The 26,573-nt window shown below is 48.7% G+C and overlaps 1 protein-coding gene across 1 annotated transcript in view; it reads left to right on the top strand.

Annotated features, from left to right (window-relative positions):
* Window positions 1-26,573, top strand: part of LOC144606726 (cAMP-dependent protein kinase inhibitor alpha-like) — a 692,291-nt gene that overhangs the window by 1,585 nt on the left and 664,133 nt on the right. The window lies entirely within an intron of this gene.

Genomic DNA, 26,573 nt, shown 5'->3' on the forward strand with positions numbered 1-26,573 from the left:
TTTATTGTCACATGTGACAAGTCGCAGTGACATTCTTTGCCAGGTATGCAAATACTCGCTCATAAAGGCGCTTACAAAGTTACAAATCCCCCCAGCGCGCCAGTTCCTCCTTTGTTCTCCCCCCCCCCCACCCCCTCACGGCGGTCCTCCCATGCCAAGTCCCCATTGTTCTCCCCCCCCCCCCACCCCCTCACGGCGGTCCTCCCCATGCCAAGTCCCCATTGTTCTCCCCCCCCACCCCCTCACGGCGGTCCTCCCCATGCCAAGTCCCCATTGTTCTTCCTCCCCCCCCCCTCACTCAAGGCGGTCCCCCCACGCCGGATCCTCCATTGTTCATTCCCTCAGCAGCGGCGTCCTCACTCCCACGTGGTCCGTCCTCGTCCATCGGTCGGCGCCCTCATCAACCGCCACCTCTCCGGACGCCTCGTGGTGCCGATCCAGGCCCCAGCCGCGGGCTCCTCCGACCCCGTCAGCCGCGTGCTCCAATCTCCACGGTCCGCGGGAGTTCCGGTTTGCGACATAATATATCATAGAAAATAGGTGCAGGATGAGGCCACTCGGCCCTTCGAGCCAGCACCGCCATTCATTGTGATCATGGCTGATCGTCCACAATCAGCAACCTGCGCCTGCCTTCTCCCCACATCCCTTGATTCCACTAGCCCCTAGAGCTCCGTCTAATATCCTGACAATGTGATGCCATGGTGAGGTCCCTGCTGATGGTCAGTGACGAGATATTATGAGCACAGTCTGTGTGAAGTCAGCACTCCTGTCCGTTTGGGTGTTTGACGTAACTCGGTTTTATCACCGCGATGTAAATCCCATGGTATAGTGAGTCGACCCTGGACAAGCTGGAGTGTGATGTGCCTCTCTCTTTGTGTTTATTTGTCATCATTAGTTGGAACAACTGCAGTCTCCTGTGATATGTTTGCATCGTCAACGCTTGAATGGCAGTATATTTGTGCAGCATTTGATGTGAACTACCCCGTGATGCATAGGGTCACCATGGGTTGAGGTCGCGCACTGTGAGGCTGTTCACCTTTATTAGTAGTTTATATTGTGAGAAGTCGTGGGCAAGACAGTTCATTAGAAAAAAACTTCATTAGAATCATCGAGTCATACAGTGTGGAAACAGGCCCTTCGGTCCAACTTGCCCACACCAGACAACATGTCCCATCTACACTAGTACCACCTGCCCGCGTTTGCCCCATATCCCTCTAAACCTGTCCTATCCATGCACCTGTCTAATTGTTCCTTAAATGTGGTGAGAGTCCGTACCTCAACTACCTCCTCAAGTAGCTCGTTCCATACACCCACCACCCTTTGTGTGACAAAAGTTACCCCTCAGATTCCTATTAAACCTCTCCTCCTTCACCTTAAACCTATGTCCTCTGGTCCTCGGTTCCCGACTCTGTGCGTCTAGTTGATCTTGTACGCTGTAAGGTGGAGGTTCAGCTTCATCAGCAGATTATTCTGTGAGATACCGAGACAGGAATAGGTGCGAAATAACTGCTCTGTCATTAGACAAGATGGTGGATAACTTTTTATTTAGTTTTAGTTAGTTTAGAGATGCAGGCGCTCCTCAAGTCACGACGAGGTTACGTTTCGAGAAACCCATCGTAAACCGGAAATTGTCATAAGTCGAAATGCATTTAATACACCTGATCACGTGGCCGGAAATGAACTGCGGCTCGCTGTGGCACGCTGCGGCACTCTATGGCTCGTTACGGCTCGCTGCGGCACGCTACGGCACGCTGCGGCTCGTTACAGCTCGCTGTGGCTCGCTGCGGCTCGCTCTGGCTCGCTGCGGCTCGTTGCCGCTGCGGCTCGTTTGCACTATCGCAGTGTCGAAATATCGTAAGTCGAAGCATCGTAAGTCGGGGAGCATCTGTACAGCGTGTAAACAGGCTCCTTCGGCCCACAGCGTGCGCGCCGACCAGCGATCCCCGTACACTAAGACTATTCTATACACGCTAGTAACAGTTTTACAATTTTACCAAGCCAATTAGCCTACAAACATTTACTTTTTCTTGCTCAGTCTGAAGAAGGGCCTCGACCCGAAACAATAGACAATAGACAATAGGTGCAGGAGTAGGCCATTCAGCCCTTCGAGCCAGCACCGCCATTCAATGCGATCATGGCTGATCACTCTCAATCAGTACCCCGTTCCTGCCTTCTCCCCATATCCCCTCACTCCGCTATCCTTAAGAGCTCTATCCAGCTCTCTCTTGAAAGCATCCAACGAACTGGCCTCCACTGCCTTCTGAGGCAGAGAATTCCACACCTTCACCACTCTCTGACTGAAAAAGTTCTTCCTCATCTCCGTTCTAAATGGCCTACCCCTTATTCTTAAACTGTGGCCCCTTGTTCTGGACTCCCCCAACATTGGGAACATGTTTCCTGCCTCTAATGTGTCCAATCCCCTAATTATCTTATATGTTTCAATAAGATCCCCCCTCATCCTTCTAAATTCCAGTGTATACAAGCCTAATTGCTCCAGCCTTTCAACATACAACATAGCTCTCTCTTGAATGCATTCAGAGAATTGGCCTCCACTGCCTTCTGAGGCAGAGAATTCCACAGATTCACAACTCTCTGGCTGAAAAAGTTTTTCCTCATCTCCGTTCTAAATGGCCTACCCCTTATTCTTAAACTGTGGCGATTGAAGGGAGACGTGATAAAAGTATATCAAATGAAGAGAAGCACTGATAGGGACGACACTCACAACCTTTTTCTCAGGAAATATCAAAGACTAGAGGGAATAGTAAAGTTTAAAGCATACGTGCGGGACAAGTGTTCGTAACGTGGAGGGTGGTGAGTGCCTTGGACGAGCTGTTGTTCTATCTGGGACATATGATGATAAAGCAATCGTGACTTGACTCATAGAATCACAGAGTCGTACAGCGTGGAAACAGGCTCTTTGGCCCAACTTGCCCACACCGGCCAACATTTCCCAGTTACACTAATCCCACCTGCCTGTGTTTGGACCATATCCATCTAAACTGCCCTATCCATGTACCTGTCTAAATGTTTCATAAACATTGCGATAGTACCTGCCTAAACTACCTCCCCAGGCAACTCATCCCGGCAACACCCACCACTCTCTGTGTGCAAAAGTCACTGCTCAGCTTCCAATTGAATATTTCACCCCCTCACCTTAAACCTATGTCCTCCCCTCTGGTTCTTGATTTCCCCTACTCTGGGCAAGAGTCTCAGGACTTTGTACAACTCTATATAAGATCACCACTCACCCTCCTGCGTTCCAAGGAATGGAGTCCCAGCCTGAAAAGCAAATAAAAATGACTGATCACATTTGTGGCCACTTTCACTCGGTTATGATTAACAATTTGTGCAGCACGGTGGCGCAGCGGTAGAACTACTGCCTTACAGCGCCAGAGACCCTGTTTCGACCCTGATTATGGGTGCTTGTTTGTACGGACTTTATGCGTTCTCCCCGTGGCCCGCGTGGGTTTTCCACGAGATCTTCGGTTTCCCCCCACACTCCAAAGACGCGCAGGTTTGCAGGTTGATTGGCTTGGTGTACATGTTAAGAAAAAATTGTCCCTAGTGTGTGGATGGTGGTGTTAATGTGTGGGGATCGCTGGCCGGTGCAGACTCGGTGGACCGAAGGACCTGTTTCCGCGCCCTATCTACGAACTAAAACTAAAGCTGAACTAATTCAAAGTCAAAAAGTCACCAGAAGGGCGTTGGGTTTCTCTGAAAAGTAGTCCAACGTCTTTACTGTGGAAGAGGTATAGATGACTTATGTCCTTGCTGGAGTCTTGTAGCTTCAAACAGTAAATCCACTGGCAGCAAGTTCTGAATGAAATATTACAGCGAGTAAGTGCAGAAATTATAGCTGCTCTCAGCAGTGGGCTCATTTAGTTTGAAGTGTGGTATTTGTTATGACTTTTTTTTCCCCCACACGTTCGTGCTTCACAACCGCTGCATGATTTTCACTTCACATCTCCATGGCATTGTGGGATTCTGCAGACAGCAGTATGAAAGCTGATGTTAATCAATCTGGGACGTTGCACCCACGCTCTCCTGGTAGTGTAGTGAATCTTACTCAGTAACGCATGACTGGATTGACGAGGGATCTATTTCCAGGAATAGGAGAGAGTCATTCAGCCTCATGTTTTCGGTAACATTGAATTGATTGAAAGATACAGCGTGGAAACAGGCCCTTCGGCCCATTGAGTCCACACCTCCAGATCAGAGACAGTTTCTTCCCAGCTGTCATCAGGCAACTGAACCATTCTATCAACAACTAGAGAGCGGTCTTGAGCTACTATTCACCTCATTGGAGACCTTCTGACTATCTCTAATCAGGCCTTGCTGGACTTTATCTTACACTAAACATTTGTTCCCTTTGTCATGTATCTGTACACTGTAGATGGCCCGGTTGTAATCATGTATTGTGTTATAGACAATAGACAATAGGTGCAGGAGGAGGCCATTCGGCCCTTCGAGCCAGCACCGCCATTCAATGTGATCATGGCTGATCATTCTCAATCAGTACCCCGTTCCTTCCTTCTCCCCATACCCCCTGACTCCGCTATCCTTAAGAGCTCTATCCAGCTCTCTCTTGAATGCATTCAGAGAATTGGCCTCCTCTGCCGTCTGAGGCAGAGAATTCCACAGATTCACAACTCTCTGACTGAAAAAGTTTTTCCTCATCTCAGTTCTAAATGGCCTACCCCTTATTCTTAAACTGTGGCCCCTTGTTCTGGACTCCCCCAACATTGGGAACATGTTTCCTGCCTCTAACATGTCCAACCCTTTAATAATCTTATAATATGTTTCCGCTGACTGGTTAGCACGCAGCAGAAGCTCTTCACTGTACACGTAACAATAGATTAAATTAGCTAACCTGTTAACCATGTACCTGTGTGAATAATCAATCACCTGCCCACACTAGTGCTATGTTATCCCACTTCCTCATCCACTCCCTGAGCACTCTGGGCAATTTACAGGCCATTGAGCTACAAACCTGCACGTCTTGGGGTGTGGCAGGAAACCTGGGCAGCCGGAGGAAACCCACGTGGTCACAGAGAGAACGTGCATACTCCACACAGACAACCCCCGGGGTCAGGATCGAGCCTGGTTCTCTGGCGTGGTGAGGCAGCAAATCTACTGCTGCGCCACTGTGCCACTGGGTTGTTGTCCATCTTTTCTTCATTTACCCATGTGTATAAAATCATGAGAGGAGTAGATCGGGTAGACGCACAGACTCTCTGGCCCAGAGTTGGGGAATCGAGGGCCAGAGGACATAGGTTTAAGGTGAGGGGGTGGAAAGATTTAATATAAATCTCAGGGGTACCTTTTTCACTCAAAGGGTGGTTGGTGTATGGAACGAGTTGGCAGAGGAGGTAGTTGAGGCAGGGACTATCGCAACGTTTAAGAAACATTTAGACAGGTACATTGGATCGGACAGGTTTAGAGGGATATATGGGGCAAATGCGGGCAGGTGGGACTAGTGTAGATGGGACACGTTGGCCGGTGTGGGAAAGTTGGGCCGAAGGGTTTATTTCCACGCTGTATCACTCTATGACTCAATGTCATAAAACCATCACTGAATGAAAATCTGCCTGTCAGAATATTGAAATATTTAATTTCCCCTTCCCCATAATATCCACTAACAACAGCTGAACAGATCTGTGAGGGTAAATGTTTCAGATCTCCTAAATATGAAGAGGTGTTTCCTTTGATAACCGTTTACAGCCTGGCTTTGATTTTTTTCTCTCCGTGCCTCCTTGCTTAAGACTTCCCTCCCCCTACTCTACCTGTACGTGAGGAATTAATGTGTCTCCATCTGTGAGCGAGCTTGAGGGGCTCGGTTATTCACTGCTGCTTCAGTACCTTTGCCATTCTGTCCATGATAATCAAGGGGCGCATTAATTAGTATGCTCCTTGAAATCATGAATTCAGGGCAAACGCATTAATTGCCAAGAAAACCTGTCCTTAATCTAACCCTGAAGGAACTGCAGATGCTGGTTTACACCGACGATCGACACAAAATGCTGGAGTAACTCGGTGGGACGTAATGGGTGACGTTTTGGGTCGAGACCCTTCTTCAGATCTGAACCTATTCTACCTGTCTAACTGTTTCTTAAACGTTGCGATAATCCCTGCCTCAACAACCTCCTCTGATAGCTCGTTCCATACACCAACCACCATTTGGGTGAAAAGGTTACCCCTCAGATTAGGGCGGTCACAGTGGCGCAGCGGTAGAGTTGCTGTCTTACAGCGAATGCAGCGCCCTGGTTCGATCCCGACTACGGGTGCTGTCTGTATGGAGTTTGTATGTTCTCCCCGTGACCTGCGTGGGTTTTCTCCGAGATCTTCGGTTTCCTCCCACACTCCAAAGATGGCCAAGTTTGTAGGTTAATTGGCTTCGTAAATGTTTTTTTTTTAAATTGCCCCTAGTGGGTGTAATGTTAATGTGCGGGGATCGCTGGTCGGCGCGGACCCGGTGGGCCAAAGCACCTGTTTCCGCGCTGTATCTCTAAACTAAATTTTAAAAATTACTATTAAATCTTTTCCCCTTCACCTTGAACCTATGTCCTCTGGTCCCAATGTTCCCAATGTTGGGGGAGTCCAGACCCAGGGGCCACAGTTTAAGAATAAGGGGTAGGCCATTTAGAACGGAGTTGAGGAAAAACTTTTTCAGTCAGAGAGTTGTGAATCTGTGGAATTCTCTGCCTCAGAAGGCAGTGGAGGCCAATTCTCTGAATGCATTTAAGAGAGAGCTAGATAGAGCTCTTAAGGATAGCAGAGTCAGGGGGTATGGGGAGAAGGCAGGAACGGGTTACTGATTGAGAATGATCAGCCATGATCACATTGAATGGTGGTGCTGGCTCGAAGGGCCGAATGGCCTACTCCTGCACCTATTGTCTATTGGTCCTGGATGGTGCTGTTCATAAACCTTGCTGCGATCCACCTTTGTACAGCGCACCTGAATGCACCGGACAAAGGGGTCCATATACCCTCCAAACCGGTCTTATCCATTTACACAGGTACGTGGATAGGACAGGTTGAGAGAAATCTTGAGCAAAGCACAAAATGCTGGAGTAACTCAGCGGGTCAGGCCGCATCTGTGGAGAGAAACATAGAAACATGGCTGATCATCCAACTCAGTATCCTGTACCTGCCTTCTCTCCATACCCCCTGATCCCTTTAGCCACAATGGCCACATCTAACTTCCTCTTAAATATAGCCAATGAACTGGCCTCAACTACCTTCTGTGGCAGAGAATTCCACAGATTCACCACTCTCTGTGTGAAAAAAAACTTTCTCATCTCTTTCCTAAAAGACATCCCCCTTATCCTTCAACTGTGACCCCTTATTCTGGACTTCCCCAACATCGGGAACAATCTTCCTGCATCTAGCCTGTCCAACCCCTTAAAAATTTTGTAAGTTTCCATAAGAAGATGGTTGGGCATCTGAAGATGGGCGTCACCACGGTCTGAAGGGCCCTGAACCAAAATGTCGCCTGCCCACTCCATCCACAGATGTTGCCTGACCTGCTGAGTGACACCAGCACATTGTGGTGCGCATACAGTGGGATGGGACGTAACTGGTTGGTGTCAGGGCCAAAGGTGGAATCTCACCCCTATTAAAAGGTCGGACTGCCTCGTATTATTTTAGCGATAAAAAGGAACCGCAGTTGCTGGTTTACACCCAAGATAGACACAAAGTGCTGGAGTAACTCAGAAGGTCAGGCAGCATCTCTGGAGGAAATGGATTGGTGACATTTCGGGTTGGGACCCTTCTTCGGACCGTGTCTATCGGGTCTGAGGGCCAGGACGATACGATTACAGGGTGTGGGTGTGGACAACATCATTGGGAGCAGCCTCTCGAGCTATGTTGACGGAGCGTGATTTTTAGATGTGGCTTTTAGATATCCCAAGTCCAACCCATCTTCACAGTCAGGCGCCCTTTGAGCAAGAGGCGAGGGATTATTCCCAGCGGAATATTTATCCCTTAGTGAGCATCAGTGAAGGAATTTATTACGTTGATGTTTATGGGCTTGCTCTGTGCTGACGTTAGCTGCTGCATGTTCCACTTTACAATGGGAGCACTGATTACAGGTTGTGCCATGTTAGCAGTGGAAGCCACATGAGATGAACAGCACCTCCTTCTCCTCTCAATCTGTTTTCACTCTTCGGAACGCGAGCCTGTTAAAGCAGTCGGCAGGATTGCAGTTAATTTGTGCCTTAATTGCATAACCCCGTAATATTCTTGCCTATTGACTACAGTTTTGACATTTTCAATTGACACCTGGGCTCACGGCTTCTTGGGCCAACTCAGGACTACTGTTACTCGAGCATTAACAACTGTTTCCCAAATGTCCAGCACTAATGCTGAGGTTATGACCCCCGTTCTGAACTTCCACCACCATATAAATTACGGACTCCTTTACAAGGGAAGGAATAATTGCAATGGCACAGCATCCCTGACAAACACAGTAGACACTTTTAGTTTAGTTTAGTGTCATGTGTGCCAAGGTACAGTGAAAAGCTTAAGATAGACACAAAAAGCTGGAGCAACTCAGCGGGACAGGCAGCATCTCTGGAGAAAAGGAATAGGAGACCCTTCTTCAGAATGCTGAGATGCTGCCTGACCCACTGAGATAGAATAGAATAGACAATCGATGCAGGAGTAGGCCATTCGGCCCTTCGAGCCAGCAGCACCATTCAATGTGATCATGGCTACTCCAGCCTTTATGTCTATCTTTGGTATAAACCAGCATCTGCAGTTCCTTCCTACACATGCAGTGAAAAGCTTTTCTTGTTGCGTGCTGTCCAATTAGCGGAAACACTACACATGATTGCAATGTGTAGGAAGGAACTGCAGATGCTGGTTTGAACCGAAGATGGAGTAACTCAGCAGGGCAGTCAGCATCTCCAGAGAAAAGGAATAGGTGACGTTTCTGGTCAAGACCCTTCTTCAGATATAATTGCAATTAAGCTGTACACAGGGTGAAGGGAATAAGGTTTCGTGCAAGATAACGTTCAGTATAGTCCGATTAAAGATAGTCCGAAGGTCTCCAATGTGGTAGATGGTAGGGTAGGACCACTCTCCAGTTGGCGATGGGATGGATGGTTCAGTTGCCTGATAACAGAGCTGCAGTCATTTAATGTAAAGCTGGGAAGGTAACAGCGAGACTGAGTACAATAAAATCTCATCGGCTCCTGTCAGACTGCCTCGTATTATTTTAGTAATAAAAGGGAACCACAGTTGTTGGCTCAGACCAAAGACAGACAGAAAGTGCTGGAGTAACTCAGCGGGCCGGGCAGCATCTCTGCACAAAATGGGTAGGTGATGTTTTGGGTCAGGACCCTTTTCCATTCTGTGTGAAGGTGGCGTGAGTACTGTCCCCCGTCCCTGGCGTGTGGGGCCAGGGGCTCTTCGGCCTGCGAATCCCCACGGGTTTAACCCGCGCGGCACCATGCTTATTCCCACCAGGCCTTGGGTTGAACAGGTTCAATAGACAACAGGTGCAGGAGGAGGCCATTCGGCCCTTCGACCCAGCACCGCCATTCAATGTGATCATGGCTGATCATTCTCAATCAGTACCCCGTTCCTGCCTTCTCCCCATACCCCCTGACTCCGCTATCCTTAAGAGCTCTATCTAGCTCTCTCTTGAATGCATTCAGAGAATTGGCCTCCACTGCCTTCTGAGGCAGTTTAATCCTCTTGCTCGGTTATAGCAGGCAATCGACAGCAACAGATTCCAATCCCCCTCCACTCCCCCTTCTGACACGACATTACGAGGGTTATCTGTACTCCTTTCCCTAGTGCATGTTCTTTTGCCGCATTGCTGTTGGCTTCTTCTGCTCCACCGGCAGTGATTCCCAGCAGCCGTCCGTACAATGAAGGAGAGGCAGTACATTTTCTTCGTTTAATTTGGTTCAGAGATCCAGGGCGGAAACAGGCCCTTCGGCCCACCGAGTCCGCGCCGCCCAGCGATCCCCGCACATTAACACTATTCTACACACACTAGGAACAATTTTTTTTTTTTCCCATTTGCCCAGCCAATTAACCTCTTTAATTGCACGTCTTTGGAGTGTGGGAGGGAACCGAAGATCTTGGAGAAAACCCACGCAGGTCGTGGGGAGAACGTACAAACTCCGTACAGACAGCATCCGGAGTCGGGATCGAACCTGAGTCTCCGGCGCTGCATTCGCTGTAAGGCAGCAACTCTACCGCTGCGCCACCATGCTCTAGATTTTGTACATTTAGTTTTTTTCCAGGCATCTGTTTCACGTCAATCTCCACGCAGGTGGAGAACGTCAAGCAGAGGTCAGAGCATGTTGAATGCATCTTTCAGGTTTTATAGGTGAATCGAAGTAGAAATTGGATTTTCGGCCAAACATTAATAGCAAACAGCTTGCCGAATGCGGAAAGTAATTTGGAAAATCTGACGATAAAAGCCAGAATCAGTGGCTGTTGAAGAGTGTGGATGTTGCCAAGACTCGAGGGCCTGAGCTATGAGAGGTTTAGTTTAGTTTAGAGATACAGCGTGGAAATATTCCCTTCGGCCCACTGAGTCTGCACTGACCAGCGATACCCACACACGAAGACTATTCTACACACATTAGGGCCAATTTTACATTTATACCAAGCCAATTAACCTTCAAACCTGCACGTCTGGAGTGTGGGAGGAAACCGAAGATCTCGGTGAAAACCCACGCAGGTCACGGGGAGAACGTACAAACTCTGAACAGACAGCACCCATAGTCAGGATTGAACCCGGGTCTCTGGCGCTGAAGGCAGCAACTCTACCGCTGCGCCACCGTGCCGCAACCTACAGTTGCCTGACATCCAAGCTCAGGACATCCTGAGGCTGCGAGAAGTGGCCTGGAGAAATCCGGGGACTTTATTAACTGGATTTCTGTAGCAGAAGATCGTGAATGACGAGGGCTATTAATTCAGTGAGAATTATTTTGTGGAGCCCTGGAGGTCTCTGACTTTTGTTTTGAAGTTAATGAGCTGAAAATCTCTTGAATTACGCACCACATACTTCCACCCTGTGATAGCCACACCGGACGAAACCATCCTCTACCTCGAATCGTACCTATTCCACCTGCTGCTTGTCCGTCTCAGGCCAGTTTTTACGCCATAGACAATAGACAATAGACAATAGGTGCAGGAGGAGGCCATTGTAGATGGTCCCCAGTGTGTGGAGGAGTGCCGGTGAACGGGGCGATCGATGGTCGGCATGAACTTGGTGGGCTGAAGGGTCTGCCTCCACACAGTATCTCTCAAGTCTAAAGTAAATAAAAACAGAAAATACTCGAAACACTAAGCAGGAAAGGCGACGTTAGTGGAGAGAGAAACAGAGTTAATGCTTGAGGTGAAAGGCCCTTCATCAGAAGTGGGAGAGAGAATAGAAAATGGCTAGTGTTGACGTACACCATCCTGCGCAGAGTGGATCGGGTAGACAATAGACAATAGGTGCAGGAGGAGGCCATTCGGCCCTTCGAGCCAGCACCGCCATTCAATGTGATCATGGCTGATTATTCTCAATCAGTACCCCGTTCCTGCCTTCTCCCCATACCCCCTGACTCCGCTATCCTTAAGAGCTCTATCTAGCTCTCTCTCTCTCCTGAATGCATTCAGAGAATTGGCCTCCACTGCTTTCTGAGGCAGAGAATTCCACTGTTGGATAGTTCAGTTGCTTGTTAACAGCTGAGATTCCATCTGAGGCACCATTTTGAACATTGTCTACCTTATCCAGCTCATGATATGAAGTTGCATTGTTATAGAGTCCTACTTCCCAGTGCTCTGGCAAATAATAATTCTCCAAACAACATCACTGAAAACAGGCTGCCCATTGTCAAACTGCACGGAATTCTGCACCATGTTTCCTGCTTTGTAAAGACACGAGCTGTAATATGCTTCAGGAGATCCTAAAGACGCAATCAATGACTATAAAAATGCATAAAATTATTCATTTAATCTCAGGAATGGGAGCCAATGAAATGCATTATGTTGAATTACGAGGGCAATTAATTCAGCATGAGTTCTTTGGCTGAACCCCATGGGTCACGAGCTTTTGTTTTAAGTTAGTTATCTGGGAATGTCTCAGATCTTAGCTTAGTTTTAGTTTACAGGGCCTTCAGCCCACCGAGTCCACGCCGATCAGTGGTCACCCGTACACTAGTCCTATCCTACACAACAGGGACAATTTTACAGAAGACAGTTAACCTAAACACCTGTAAGTCATTGGAGCACCCGGAGAAACCCCACGCAGGTCACGGGGAGAACGTACAAACTCCATACAGACACCACCCATAGTCAGGATCGAATCCGGGTCTCTGGCGTTCTAAGGCAGCAACTGTGTCACACATTGCATTGTCTTGAACTTAACACAGGCTTCTATTAACATGGCACACTTGGTAAAGGCAGCACGGTGGCGCAGCGGTAGAGTTGCTGCCTTACAGCGAATGCAGCGCCGGAGACTCGGGTTCGATCCTGACTCCGGGTGCTGTCCGTACCGAGTTTGTACGTTCTCCCCGTGACCTGCGTGGGTTTTCTCCGAGATCTTCGGTTTCCTCCCACACTCCAAAGACGTGCAGGTTTGTAGGTTAATTGGCTGGGCAAATGTAAAAAAAAAAAAAAAATTGTCCCCAGTGTGTGTAGGATAGTGTTAGTGTGCGGGAATCGCTGGGCGGCACGGACCCGGTGGGCCGAAGGGCCTGTTTCTGCGCTGTATCTCTAAATCTAAAAATCTAAATCTAAAAACGATGGCAATGGTCATCTCTAGGACAACCATCGCTGTGGTGGCATGTTGGCTCAGCGGTAGAGTTGCTGCCTTACAGCGCTTGCAGCGCCAGTAGCCCGGGTTCGATCCTGACTACGGGTGCTGTTGTGCATTTTCCCCGTGACCGTGTGAGTTTTCACCGAGATCTTCGCTTTCCGCCCACACTTCAAAGACGTTCAGGTTTGTCGGCTAATTGGCTTGGTATAATTGTAAATTGTCTCTTGTGTGTTTATGATAGTGTTAATGTGCGGGGGTGTGAACCAAAGGGCCTGTTTCTGCGCTGTATCTCTAAACTAAACTAACTGGAAGATAGACGCAAAAAGCTGGAGTAACTCGGCGGGACAGGCAGCATCTGTGGAGAGAAGGAATGGGTGACATTTCCGTCATAGAGTCATAGAGTGATACAGTGTGGAAACAGGCCCTTCGGCCCAACTCGCCCACACCGGCCAACAATGTCCCAGCTACACTAGTCCCACTTGCCAGTGCTTGGATCATATCCCTCCAAACCTGTCACCCATTCCTTCTCTCCAGAGATGCTGCCTGTCCGGCTGAGTTACTCCAGCTTTTTGTGTCTATGGTTTAAACCAGCATCTGCAGTTCCTTAGGACAAAGTAACTGCAGATGCTGGTACAAATGCTGCAGTTCCTTCCTAAACTAACTAGAAAGCAGGCCTGAGCTACTATCTACCTCAGTGGAGATCCTCAGACCATCTTTAATCGGACTTGACTGGACTTTATCTTGCACTAAACGTTATTCCCTTCATCCTGTACCTGCACCCTGTGGATGGCTCGATTGTAACCTTTCCCTATAGGTAAGGCCCCATCGGGTTGTGACTGTGGCCCAGCGGTAGAGTTGCTGCCTTACAGCGCTTGCAGCGCCAGAGACCCAGGTTCGGTCCCAACCACGGGCGCTGCCTGTACGGAGTTTGTACGTTCTCCCCGTGACCGCGTGGGTTTTCTCCGAGATCTTCAAGTTTCGGTTAATTGGCTTGGTATAAATGTAAATCGTCCCTAGTGTTCCTATTCACATACAAAGCCCTAAATGGGCTTGCCCCCCCCCCCCATATCAAAATTCTTCTAGCCCACCGCTCTATCTCCAGGCCCCTCAGGTTGGCCGACTGACTATCCCGCGGTCTAGGCTTAAGCTCAGGGGTGACCGCGCTTTTGCGGTTGCAGCTCCTAGACTGTGGAACAGCATCCCTCTCCCCATCAGAACTGCCCCCTCCATCGACTCCTTTAAGTCCAGGCTCAAAACCTATTTCTACTCCCTAGCGTTTGAGGCCCTCTGAGGGGGCGCTGTGAACTGTTTATGTATGTGCTGTTTTGTTTGTGTGCCATTGTATGGTCGTTTCTTAGTACCTGAACTGATGTACAGCACTTTGGTCAACGTGGGTTGTTTTTAAATGTGCTATACAAATAAAATTGACTTGACTTGACTAGCGTGTGCAGGATAGTGTTAGTTTGCGGGGAACCGCTGGTCGGCACGAACTCAGAGGGCCGAAGGGCCTGTTTCCGCGCTGCGTCTGTAAGCGAATAGAAACCTAAACATCCTCGTAACTGTTCTGTGCAATCTTTGCAACTTAAATGGAAACGGCTGTAATTCTGCTTCATTTCTGGGCAGCTGAATGGAAAACAGAAAGGCCAGAGTCTAGAATTCGTGTCATCTACTATTTAACTGCCACGCATTCATGTGGTCTGATCGCCTCAGAGCCAAAGGCAAAAAACTCATTGATTTCACACCACCCTCACGATAATACGTAGCAGCAGGCAACGAGAGAAAGCGGAGAGCTCTCTGGCCCTGCGTGCCAAATTAAACAGGCAGGCTAAACGTTCAGCTTGAAGTTATCATTGCAATTAATACCAATCAATGATGTTCTTTGAAAGTCGTGCATAATAATGAAACATTTCGCCATGTTAAAAGCTCATAAATTGTTGATCAAAGATGTCCACTTAACAGTCGTACAGTTTATTCGTTGAGTGGCTGAATCACACAGACCTGTTTTGTACTGCGTTTGATCCCTGACCTATTCTGACAGAAGATGTTTTGATCGGGGCAGGGGCAGGAAGGGGTAAGGGTGCTGACATTGAGCACAAGAGGCACGAGTCAACCCACAACGCAACAAAGGCATTCCAATTTACAGTCGCATAACGGGCCTGTAAACGGAACACTCGTGTAGGGATATGAACAGTGGGACTAGTAGGATGACCGGGCGGCAAGGTGGTGCAGCGGTAGAGTCGCTGACTTACAGCGCTTTCAGCGCCAGAGACTCGGGTTCGATCCCGACTACGGGTGCTGTCTGTACGGAGTTTGTACGTTCTCCCAGTGACCGCATGGGGTTTCACCAAAATCTTCGGCTTCCTCCCACACTCCAAAGACTTTCGGGTTTGTATGTTAATTGGCTCGCTATAAATGTAAATTGTCCCCCAGTGTGTGTGTTAAGGGATGGGGATCGCAGGTGGGCACAGACTCGGTGGGCCGATGGGCTTGTTTCCGCGCTGTGTCTCTAAACTCTGAACTAGGGTGGGGGTTGGAAGAGAGGGAATACAGGGCTTGCTTGAAATGAGGGAAATTAACGTTCATACAGCTGGGGCGTAAGTTGCCCGAGCGAAATATGAGGTGCTGCACCTCCAATTGTGCGTGTGGCCTCAATCTGACAATGGAGGAGGCCCAGGACAGAAAGTATAAGATAACTGCAGATGCTGGTACAAATCGAAGGTATTTATTCACAAAATGCTGGAGTAACTCAGCAGGTCAGGCAGCATCTCAGGAGAGAAGGAATGGGTGACTGAAGAAGGGTCTCGACCCGAAACGTCAACCATTCCTTCTCTCCTGAGATGCTGCCTGACCTGCTGAGTTACTCCAGCATTTTGTGAATAAATACCCAGGACAGGAAGGTCAACATGGGAATGGGAAGGGGAGTTAATGAATACGCCAACTGTAGGTGATTCTCATCCCCTGGCCCATGAAACAACTAGCCACTCCTGTCGCATGTCGTCCTTCAGTGATATTGGCTCCGTTTCGAACAGCCTGCAAAGAATGGGTGTCGTGTGTGTGTGTGATAATACTGAGGCTCACTGAATGTGTGATCCAGGGTGGCAAGGTGGTGCAGCGGTAGAGTGGCTGCCTTACAGCGCTTGCAGCGCCAGAGACCCCGGTTCGATCGCGACTACGGGCGCCGTCTGTACGGAGTTTGCACGTTCTCCCCGTGACCGCGCGGGTTTCCTCCGAGATCTTCGGTTTCCTCCCACACTCCAAAGACGTGCGGGTTTGTATGTTAATTGGCTTGAATAAATGTAAAATTGTCCCCAGTGTGTGTAGGATAGTGTTAATGTGCGGGGATCGCTGGTTGGCGTGGACTCGGTGGGCCGAAGGGCCGGTTTCCGCGCTGTATCTCTAAACTGAACTAAACTAAACTATTCTATTCTGACAGAATGTACACTGGGGGAAACACTGTATTGTTCTGCCAGTCAACCACTGGCTGAGGCACTCAGACAGTCTTTCACATTGTTCAAAGGTCAAAAGCACTGTGGAAATGCACCAGACTAATACAGATCAAGCTGTTATTCTCAAAGCCTTGACTAATTTTAATCTGACGGATGATGCGAGAGGAAAAGCAGGGACATATTTTAGGTGCAGTCTTTTTGCAGACGCTGCACGATCTTAGTTTTCAAAACAAGTTTGCTGAGTTTTATTATTTCACTATCACTATTATTTCACTTATCCCACACACACGAGGGCCAATTTACCATTTTACCCAAGCCAATTAGCCGACAAACCTGTACGTCTTTGGAATGTGGCAGGAGACCGGGGCACCTGGAGAAAACCCACGCAGGTCACGGGTAGAGAATGTACAAACTCCATACGGACAGCACCCAGAGTCAGGATTGAACCCGGGTCGGCAACATCTTTACTGCTTTGCCACTGTGCCACCCCGAACCGAACTTGTACATCAGCTAATCATTCCCTCCACTGATGCTGCCTGACCTGCTGAGTTTCTCCGGCATATTTTTATTGGTGACTATTTCTATTCGGTCGGTGGGGGGGGGGGGTCAGTGGTGGAGAGAGTAGCAGGTTCTAATTTCTGGAAGGTAACATCTCGGATGACCTGCTGGCCCGGCACGTCGAAGCAATCGTGAGCAAGGCACATCGGAAAGGTCAGTGTTGGGTATCGGCCTCCCCCTCCATCAAGGGCATCCACACGACGGGCTGCCCCAAGAATGGCGGCATCTATCATCAAGCATCCCCACTATCCAGGCCGTGCCCTCTTCTCACCGCTACCATTGGGCAGGAGGTCCCACACCACCAGGTTCAGGAACAAATACCGTTCTCCATGGATTGTCACCTTGTGGTGGTGGAGAAGCTCGTGTGGTCCTGAGATCCTGAGAGCGATGCCGTCTGGAGCTACGCTCTGGTAGGGTCACCCATGGCGGTAAGGTCGAGAGGGAGGTCCCTGACAAAGAGCAATCCAACCAAGACCTCAACGGTGGAACAGGCGGAGGATGATGGCTGACTTTAGTCGAGCGTCACAACGGCTGGGAAGGCCGATGGATGAAGGCTGCAGCAGAAAAGGGTCCCCGGTCGTCTTGGACTCCATGCCACTGGATCCTGACCCAGATCTGTCAAGGACCGTGTGGTGGCTGTCTGTGCACCAGCCTCCCCATGTTAAACAAAGTCACGCACAGGCGCCCTCTACGGAGAGGACAGTCATACGCGCTTCGAGTGACCGCCGATGATGACTTTCCTGCAACTCCCCTAATCCTACGTTGACCACAGGACTCCATCTTGCATCTCTTGCACAACTGTGGACTTGTTCATTTTTCGATTTTTTGTTTGCACTCGAGTCTTTTTTCTTGTACGGTCTTCAAGCTGTTGGAATTTTACGTGTAATTTATGTATAATTTGTGTATGTTTTTTGTTTTTGTGTGTTCGTCTGAGTTTATGTACCTGTAATGCTGCTGTACCAAGATTTTGCATTGGGCCGACACTGCTTGTGCCCATTACCATAAACCTGAACATAAACCTGATGTGAACATCCCCTTCTTTAACAGCACTGGCACACCTTGTGCATGGACCACTACCTCACGTGACTGTGTCATAAGTTCATGTGATAGGAGCAGAATTAGGCCATTCGGCCCATCAAATCTACACTGCCATTCAATCGTGGCTGATCTAGAGGGAGTTCACGAGAGAGTTAGATTTAGCTCTTAGGGCTAAAGGAATCAAGGGATATGGGGAAAAAGCAGGGCCAGGGTATTGATTTTAGATGATCAGCCATGATTGAATGGCACTCCTGCACCTATTTTTCTATGTTTCTATCTTTCCCTCCTAACCCCATTCTCCTGCCTTCTCCTCATTACCCCTGACACCCGTACTAATCAAGTATCTGTCTCTACCTTAAAAATATCCATTGACTTGGCCTCCACAGCCTCTGACGAAAGAAATTTCTCCTCATCTTCTTCCTAAAAGAATGTCCTTTAATTCTGAGGCTATGACCTTTAGTCCTAGACTCTCCCACTAGTGGAAACATCCTCTCCACATCCACATGCAGGAAAGAACTGCAGATGCTGGTTTAAATCGAAGGTAGACACTAAATGCCCGAGTAACTCAGCGGGACAGACAGCATCTCTGGAGAGAAGGAATGGGTGACGTTTCGGATTGAGTCCCTTCATCAGTCTGAAGAAGGGGCTCGACCCGAAACTTCACCCATTCCTTCTCTCCAGAGATGCTACCTGCCCCGTTGAGTTACTCCAGCAATTTGTGTCTATCCTCTCCACATCCACCCTGTGTCCTTTAATTCTGAGGCTATCGCCTCTGGTCCTAGCAGGTGTGTCATCAGCACACAGACCTGACGTGATATTTGAGGGCGTTTCAAGGACATTTTGTCTCGGAGGTTCAACCTATCTTGATTGTTTGGATTGAAATGACCATGCACTTCGTGGAATATAAATATCAAGGTTGATAGTTCTATTGATTGTTGTATAAAATATCACAACGTAAGCTTGTCCACATCATTAAGGATCGAGTGACGACCAGCTGGAGACACGAAAGGCTGGAATAATTCATAAGTGGTAGGAGCAGAATTAGGCATTTTGTGTCTATCTTCGGTATAAACCAGCACCTACAGTTCCTTCCAACACATGAAGTCTTGGTTTAGTTTAGTTTATTGTCACGTGTACCGAGGTACAGTGAAAAGCTTTTGCCGCGTGCTAACCAGTCAGCAGAAAGACAATAAGTGATTGCAATCGAGCCCTTTACAGTGTACAGACACATGATGAAAGGAATAATGTTTAGTGCAAGATAAAGTCCGATTAAAGATAGTCCGAGGGTCTCCAGTGAGGTAGATGGTCATTCAGGACCACTCTCTAGTTGGTGATAGGATGCCTGATAACAGCTGGGAAGAAACTGTCCCTGAATCTGGAGGTGTGCATTTACACACTTCTGTATCTCTTGCCTGATGGGAGAAGAGGGAGTGGCCGGGGTGAGACTGGTCCTTGATTATGCTGCTGGCCTTGCCGAGGCAGCGTGAAGTGTAGATGGAGTCAGTGGAAAGGAGGTTGGTTTGTGTGGGCTGGACTGGGCCGAGTCCACGATTCTCTGCAATTTCTTTGCTGATTTAGGAGCAAATTGTGGAGATACATGCACAGGGGACTGTAAAAAAATGATGAGCTGATAAAAAACCTCAGAGGTAACAGAGCTTGGTTAGGTCCCAGCCTTTCACCTGATGAAGTGCTGATTACTTACATTTGACTCCATCGTCTGCTAAAGTTCCACCACTGTGTTGCTTCACATTGGATTAATCTTAACTACTCGTGAATACGTTTAATGTTGCTGCTCCCACCCCTGAAATCTGATAACACTTCATCGATTTTTGCTTTCTTCCTCAAATGAATGATTTTTCCAAAGGTGCATTTGGAACAGCGAATTCTTTATTCGGCATCATGCACATCGTCCATCTGTCTGAAGAAGGGTCTCGACCCCAAACGTCACCCATTCCTTCTCTCCAGAGATGCTGCCTGTCCCGCTGGGTTACTCCAGCATTTTGTGTTTACCTTAAATGTACAGGTGGGGTTAGTTAGTCCTCCCCCTGGAAAGGGTAACCAGCCAACAGCAGACGGAATTCACATCTACCCAAGCTGCTCCCCAGTGCTCTCTGTCATTCACCATTTCCCCACTTGTGGGCGTGCAGCGTAGGTTTACAAGGTTAATTCCCGGAATGGCGGGACTATCATATGTTGAAAGACTGGAGCGACTAGGCTTGTGTACACTGGAATTTAGAAGGATGAGAGGAGATCTTATCGAAACGTGTAAGATTATTAAGGGGTTGGACACGTTAGAGGCCGGAAACATGTTCCCAATGTTGGGGGAGTCCAGAACAAGGGGCCACAGTTTAAGAATAAGGGGTAGGCCATTTAGAACTGAGATGAGGGAAAACTTTTCCACCCAGAGAGTTGTGAATCTGTGGAATTCTCAGCATCAGAAGGCAGTGGAGGCCAATTCTCTGAATGCATTCAAGAGAGAGCTAGATAGAGCTCTTAAGGATGGCGGAGGCAGGGAGTATGGGGAGAAGGCAGGAACGGGGTACTGATTGAGAATGATCAGCCATGATCACATTGAATGGCGGTGCTGGCTCGAAGGGCCGAATGGCCTCCTCCTGCACCTATTGTCTATTGTCTATTGTGGACAAGTCTATGGACCTCTGTCCAACTTATTGCCCGCAGAACGAGCCTGGAAGTGGTCATCTCTGACCACCTGCCAAGAAGGGTGAGAGGACAAAAATCATGAGAGGAATAGATCGGGTAAACGCGTCGTCTCTTGCCCAGCGTAGCGGCATCGAGAACCAGAGGACGTGGGTTTAAGGTGAGGGGGGGAAAGATTTAATAGAAACTTGATAGGGGCAACTTTTCACACAAAGGGTGGTGGGTTTATGGAACACGCTGCCGGAGGAAGTCGTTGAGGCAGGTGCTATCACAACGTTTAAGAAACATTTAGCGAGGTACATGGATAAGAAGGCATCTTGCCTTCATTGGGAAGGGTTTTGAATACAAAGGTAGGGACATCATGATACAGCTGGACAAGGCGTTGGTGACAATGCACTCATTGGTGAGAACGCACTGCATTTCCAGTCGCCCAGCTACGGGAAGGATGTCATTAAAATAAGAAACATTTAGACAGGTACGTGGACAGGATAGGTTTAGAGGGATATGGGTCAAACGTAGGCCCATATGAAGTGGATATACCTGTGAGAGTTAGGTTCAGAAGTACGTAGGTCTGAAGAGTTTCTGGGCGTTACCATGGGAGTCCAAGGAGAACTTGCCCCGAGATTATGCCAGAATATTCCAGTTCCAGAACTTTACCCGAACAAGGAAACAAATATTTAATGAGCTGTGTGAGGAGCAGGAAGGTGCAATGGTTACATTGATACCAAGCCAATTAACCTGCAAACCTGTTCGTCTTTGGAACACTGAAGATCTTGGAGAAAACTCACGGGGAGAACGTACAAACTCCGTACAGACAAGCAGCCGTAGTCAGGATCGAACCGGGGTCGCTGGCGCTGTAAGGCAGTAGCTTTACCGCTGCGCCACCGTGCCGCCAAACGGTCTCTGTCTAATCAGGGAAACCTACTGGGATTGGTGTATGCAGTAGGCTTTTGCAGCCAGCTGCAGCTGAGACTGTAAACGGCGCCAAAATGGTGGCTCTTGCATATAGACTCAGTGGGCAGTTCTGTACTAACTGGGGGGGATCGTGCTCATCGGTCTGCAAAAAAAAAAAAGTATTTTAATTGTACTTTGGTACATGTGATAATAAAGAAACCATTGAAACACAGGCAGGTGGGACGAGAGTAAATGGGACATGTTGGTCGGCATGGGCAAGTTGGGCCGAAGGGCCTGTTTCCACGCTGTATGACTCCGTGACTCTACGAAAGGAAAATCTACGCACCCTTCCCACTCTTCGCACCTGCAAATAACCCAGTGCATAACTATTCAGGCTGTGACTCCATGACACATTTTGTCATCGTTAACCGTACCTGCATTCACGCACAGAAAACTGGTGTGCAATTTGATTCTTTCTGATGTTCTCTGAGTCAGCAAGTGTGAGGAAGTAAGCGAGTGAGTTTTGCTACTTTGCTGAGTAGAGGCAATTTCAGTTTGCTCTTTTAAAAAATATATATTTTTACAATTTTTAATTTTTTTACATTTACCAAGCCAATTAACCTACATACCTGCACGTCTTTTGAGTGTGGGAGGAAACCGAAGATCTCGGAGAAAACCCACGCAGGTCACGGAGAGAACGTACAAACTCCGTACAGACAGCGCCCGTAGTCGGGATCTAACCCGGGTCTCCGGCGCTACATTCGCTGTAAGGCAGCAACTCTACCGCTGCGCCACCGTGACCGCCACAAGCTCACCACAAACCTGCCTATTTCTAGCATGGATGTAATGCTGAGGCTTTATCAGGTCACACTTGGAGCATCGTGAGCAGTTGTCATAAGTTCATAAGTTGTAGGAGCACACCCAGGCCATTCAGCCTATCGAGTGTACACTGCCATTTGATCACGGCTGATCTATCTTTCCCCCTCAAACCCTTTCCCCTGCCTTCGCCCCATAACCCCTGGCACCCGTACATGCCTTGTCCCTGTTTATCCCAATTATTCCCGGGATGATTTTGGGCCCCATATCTGAGGAAGGATGTGCTGGCATTGGAGAGGGTTTGAAAGGGGGATTACGAGAATGATCCCAGGAATGGGTGGGTTAACATGTGATGAGCGTTTGACAGCACTGGGCCTGTACTTGCTGGAGTTTAGAAGGATGCGGGGGGGGGGGGGGGGGGGGACCGCATAGAAAAACTTACCAAATAGTGAAAGTCTGAGAAAGAGAGGATGTGGAGAGGATGTTTGCACTAGTGGGAGAGTCTAGGACCAGAGGGCACAGCCTCAGAAAAAAATAGGACGTATGTTTAAAAAGGAGATGAGGAATTCCTTTAATCGATGCAATTCACTGCCACAGAAGGCTGTGGAGGCCAAGTCATTCGTTATTTCTGAGGTGGAGATTGACAAATTCTCGATTAGTACAAGTGTTATGGGGAGAAGGCAGGAGAATGGGGTTGAGTGGGAAATATAGACCAGCCATCATTGAATGGCGGAGTAGACATGATGTGCCAAATGGCTAATTCTGCTCCTATAATTCATAATCCCTTTATTATTGAAGCTCTCTTGACGCCCTGGGGCTGTGTGGATTACTGCAGCGTACTGTGTAGGAAGAAAAATGCAGACGCTGGTTTAAATCGAAGGTAGACACAAAATGCTGGAGTAACTCAGCGGGTCAGGCAGCATCTCTGGAGAGAAGGAATGGGTGACGTATCGGGTCGTGACCCTGCTTCAGGCTGAGGAAGGGTCTCGTCCCGATACGTCACCCATTCCTTCTCTCCAGAGATGCTGCCTGACCCGCTGAGTTACTCCAGCATTTTGGGTCTACTGCAGCGACCTGTTCTTTTAGAGCCAGTGATACCACAGTCTAATGTTCAGCATGCAGCTACCCAGAACATCACTCCCTCTGCTCATTTGCGCGGGCTTGCATTGAGTCAGTGCAGCAGTGCTAGGGTGCGAGATGTGTCCTTTGATATTAGAACTCGGGTGGCGCTGCGGTAGAGTTGCTGCCTTACAGTGCTAGTGACCCGGGTTCGATCCCGACTACGGGTGCTGTCTGTACGGGGATTGCACGTTCCCCCTGCGAACTGCGTGGGTTTTCTCCGGGTAGCTCCTGCCTCATCCCACACTCGAAAGACCCGCAGGTTTGTAGGCTAATTGGCTTTAGTAAAATTGCAAACGGTCCCTGATGTTTAGGTTCGTACTGGTGTACCGAGATCGCTGGCCGGCACGGACTCGGTGGGCCGAAGGGCCTGTTTCTGCGCTGTATCTCAAAACCAAACAGGTTCTATATGATTCACAAAATGCTGGAGTAACTCAGCAGATCAGGCAGCATCTCGGGAGAGAAGGAATGGGTGACGTTTCAGGTCGAGACCCTTCTTCAGACTGAAGAAATCTGAAGAAGGGTCTCGACCCGAAACGTCACCCATTCCTTCTCTCCCGAGATGCTGCCTGACCTGCTGAGTTACTCCAGCATTTTGTGAATAAATACCTTCGATTTGTACCAGCACCTGCAGTTATCTTCTTATACTACGTTCTATATGATGGCAAGGTGCTACCCAGATGCAAAGTCCTGATGTTATCCATTGAGGGCTGAGCGATGGTAGCGTTGAGACGGCTCCAGGTGTATGGGGAGGGTTGAGTATTCCTTTTCACGGTGTGCTAACTTGGCACGTTGTCGTTTAGCCCTGGTGTCTCGCGTGCAGCGCCATGTTGCTCCATTGCCCGACATTTCTGAACAATTTGTAAAGCAGCACATTTTCTGACCGCAACATTCTCCTACTCCACTCTACCTGGGAAAGTGATTTAGCCGTGCCGAGCACGCCCAGCACATCGCAGACACGAGACATCAAAGCCGCAAAAATATTTTCTTGGAAGGAACGGAATCAGTTCAAGCTGTTTTTCTCTGGCGTGGTGCCAGACGTTTTCAAGCCGATTCCAACCTGCTAAATCGTCCTTCTGCCAAACGGCTATTTAGCTCATAAAGCTCAGAGAGCCATGGAGCATGGAATCAGGCCCTTTGGCCCAACTTGCCCACACCGACCAACTGCACTAGTCCCACCTGCCTGTGTTTGGCCCACATCCCTTTAAACCCATTCTATCCAAAAGGTCATAAGGACCAGGAGTAGGATTAGGCCATTTGGCCCCATCACGTCTACGCCGCCATTCAATCATGGCTGATCTATCTCTCCCTCCTAACCCCATTCCCCTGCCTTCTCCCCATAACCTCTGCCACCTGTACTAATGAATATTCTATCTATCTCTGCCTTAAAAATATCTACTGACTTGGCCTCCACAGCCTTCTATGGCAAAGAATTCCACAGATTCACCACCCTCTGTCGAAAGAATTTTTTAATTCTGAGGCAAATAATTCTATGACCTCTAGTCCTGGACTCTCCCACATGTACCTGTCCCAATGATAGGTGGGGGTTTGATGCTTAAGTGGCCTCTGCAAATTGTAAAAGTGGGTGAGAAGGTGGGATAACGTAGAACCTGTGTGACCGGGCGATCGATGGTTGGCGTGGGCTCGGTTGGCTAAAAGACCCGATTCCTTGCTGTATCTTTCAATCAGTTCTTTCAGTCTGTGTGTAGCGTACAAGCGTGCTGTAATTCAACAGAAGTTGCAAAAATTGACATTGCTGAAGGTCATAGAATAATTACTGCAGCCAATCCAGGGAGGCGTTGCCTCGCTAGAATGGGGCGGCACGGTGGCGCAGCGGTAGAGTTGCTGCCTCACAGCGCCAGGGACCCGGGTTCGATCCTGACTACGGGTGCTGTCTGTCCGGAGTTTGTACGTTTTCCCTGTGACCGCGTGGGTTTTCTCCGACTGCTCCTCTCACACTCCAAAGACGTCCAGGTTTGTAGGTTAATTGGCTGGGTAAAATTGTAAAATTGTCCTTGGTGTGTGTAGGGCAGTGTTAGTGTGCAGGGATCGCTGGTCGGCGCGGACTCGGTGGGCACTAGCACTAACATGCTAACACAATCCGACACACTTTTGGGACAATTTACATTAATGCCAAGTCAATTAACTTACAAACCTGCACGTCTTTGGAGTGTGGGAGGAAACCGAAGATCTCGGAGAAAACCCACGTGGTCACATTAAGAATGTACAAGCTCTGTACAGACCAGCACCCATAGTCAGGATTGATCGGGGGTCTCTGGCGCTGTAAGGCAGCAACTCTACCACTGCTCCAGTGTGTCTGACGCTGTAAGGCAGTGCCAGAACGTACAAACTCCAGACATACACTGGAATTTAGGATGAGAGGAGATCTTATTGAAACGTATAAGATTATTAAGGGGTTGGACACGTTAGAGACAGGAAACATGTTCCCAATGTTGGGGGAGTCCAGAACAAGGGGCCACAGTTTAAGAATAAGGGGTAGGCCATTTAGAACTGAGATGAGGAAAAACTTTTTTAGTCAGAGTTGTGAATCTGTGGAATTCTCTGCCTCAGAGGGCAGTGGAGGCCAATTCTCTGAATGCATTCAAGAGAGAGCTGGATAGAGCTCTTAAGGATAGTGGAGTCAGGGGGTATGGGGAGAAGGCAGGAACGGGGTACTGATTGAGAATGATCAGCCATGATCACATTGAATGGCGGTGCTGGCTGCCATGATCACATTGAATCGAAGGGCCGAATGGCCTCCTCCTGCACCTATTGTCTATTGTAAGGCAGCAGGTCTACCGCTGCACCAGTGTGCTCGGCGCTGTAAGGCAGCAACTCTACCGCCTGCATTTCAGTGGCGGGATTTGCATCACATGCAAATACTGAGTAGATTGGGCCTAAACAACGTAGTTGAGGCAGATTGTTTACTTAGATCTTCAGCTAACGTATACTCTGGCAGCTCGTTGCATGTACGCACCAGCCTCTGAGTGAAAATGATGCTCCTACACATTTGGTCCTTCCACCTTAAACCTTTACCCTCTAGTTCTTGAGTTCCCCACCCTAGGAAAAAGACTCATGACGTTTCATGATTCCCATCATGATTTTATATACTTCGCTCGGCACGGTGGCGCAGCGGTAGAGTTGCTGCCTTACAGAGCTTGCAGCGCCGGAGACCCGGGTTCGATCCTGACTCCAGGTGCTGTCTGTACAGAGTTTGTACGTTCTCCCCGTGACCGCGTGGGTTTCCTCCGAGATCTTCGGTTTCCTCCCATACTCCA

This window comes from Rhinoraja longicauda, chromosome 27 (genome assembly GCF_053455715.1).
Source record: "Rhinoraja longicauda isolate Sanriku21f chromosome 27, sRhiLon1.1, whole genome shotgun sequence".
Lineage (NCBI taxonomy): Eukaryota > Metazoa > Chordata > Chondrichthyes > Rajiformes > Arhynchobatidae > Rhinoraja > Rhinoraja longicauda.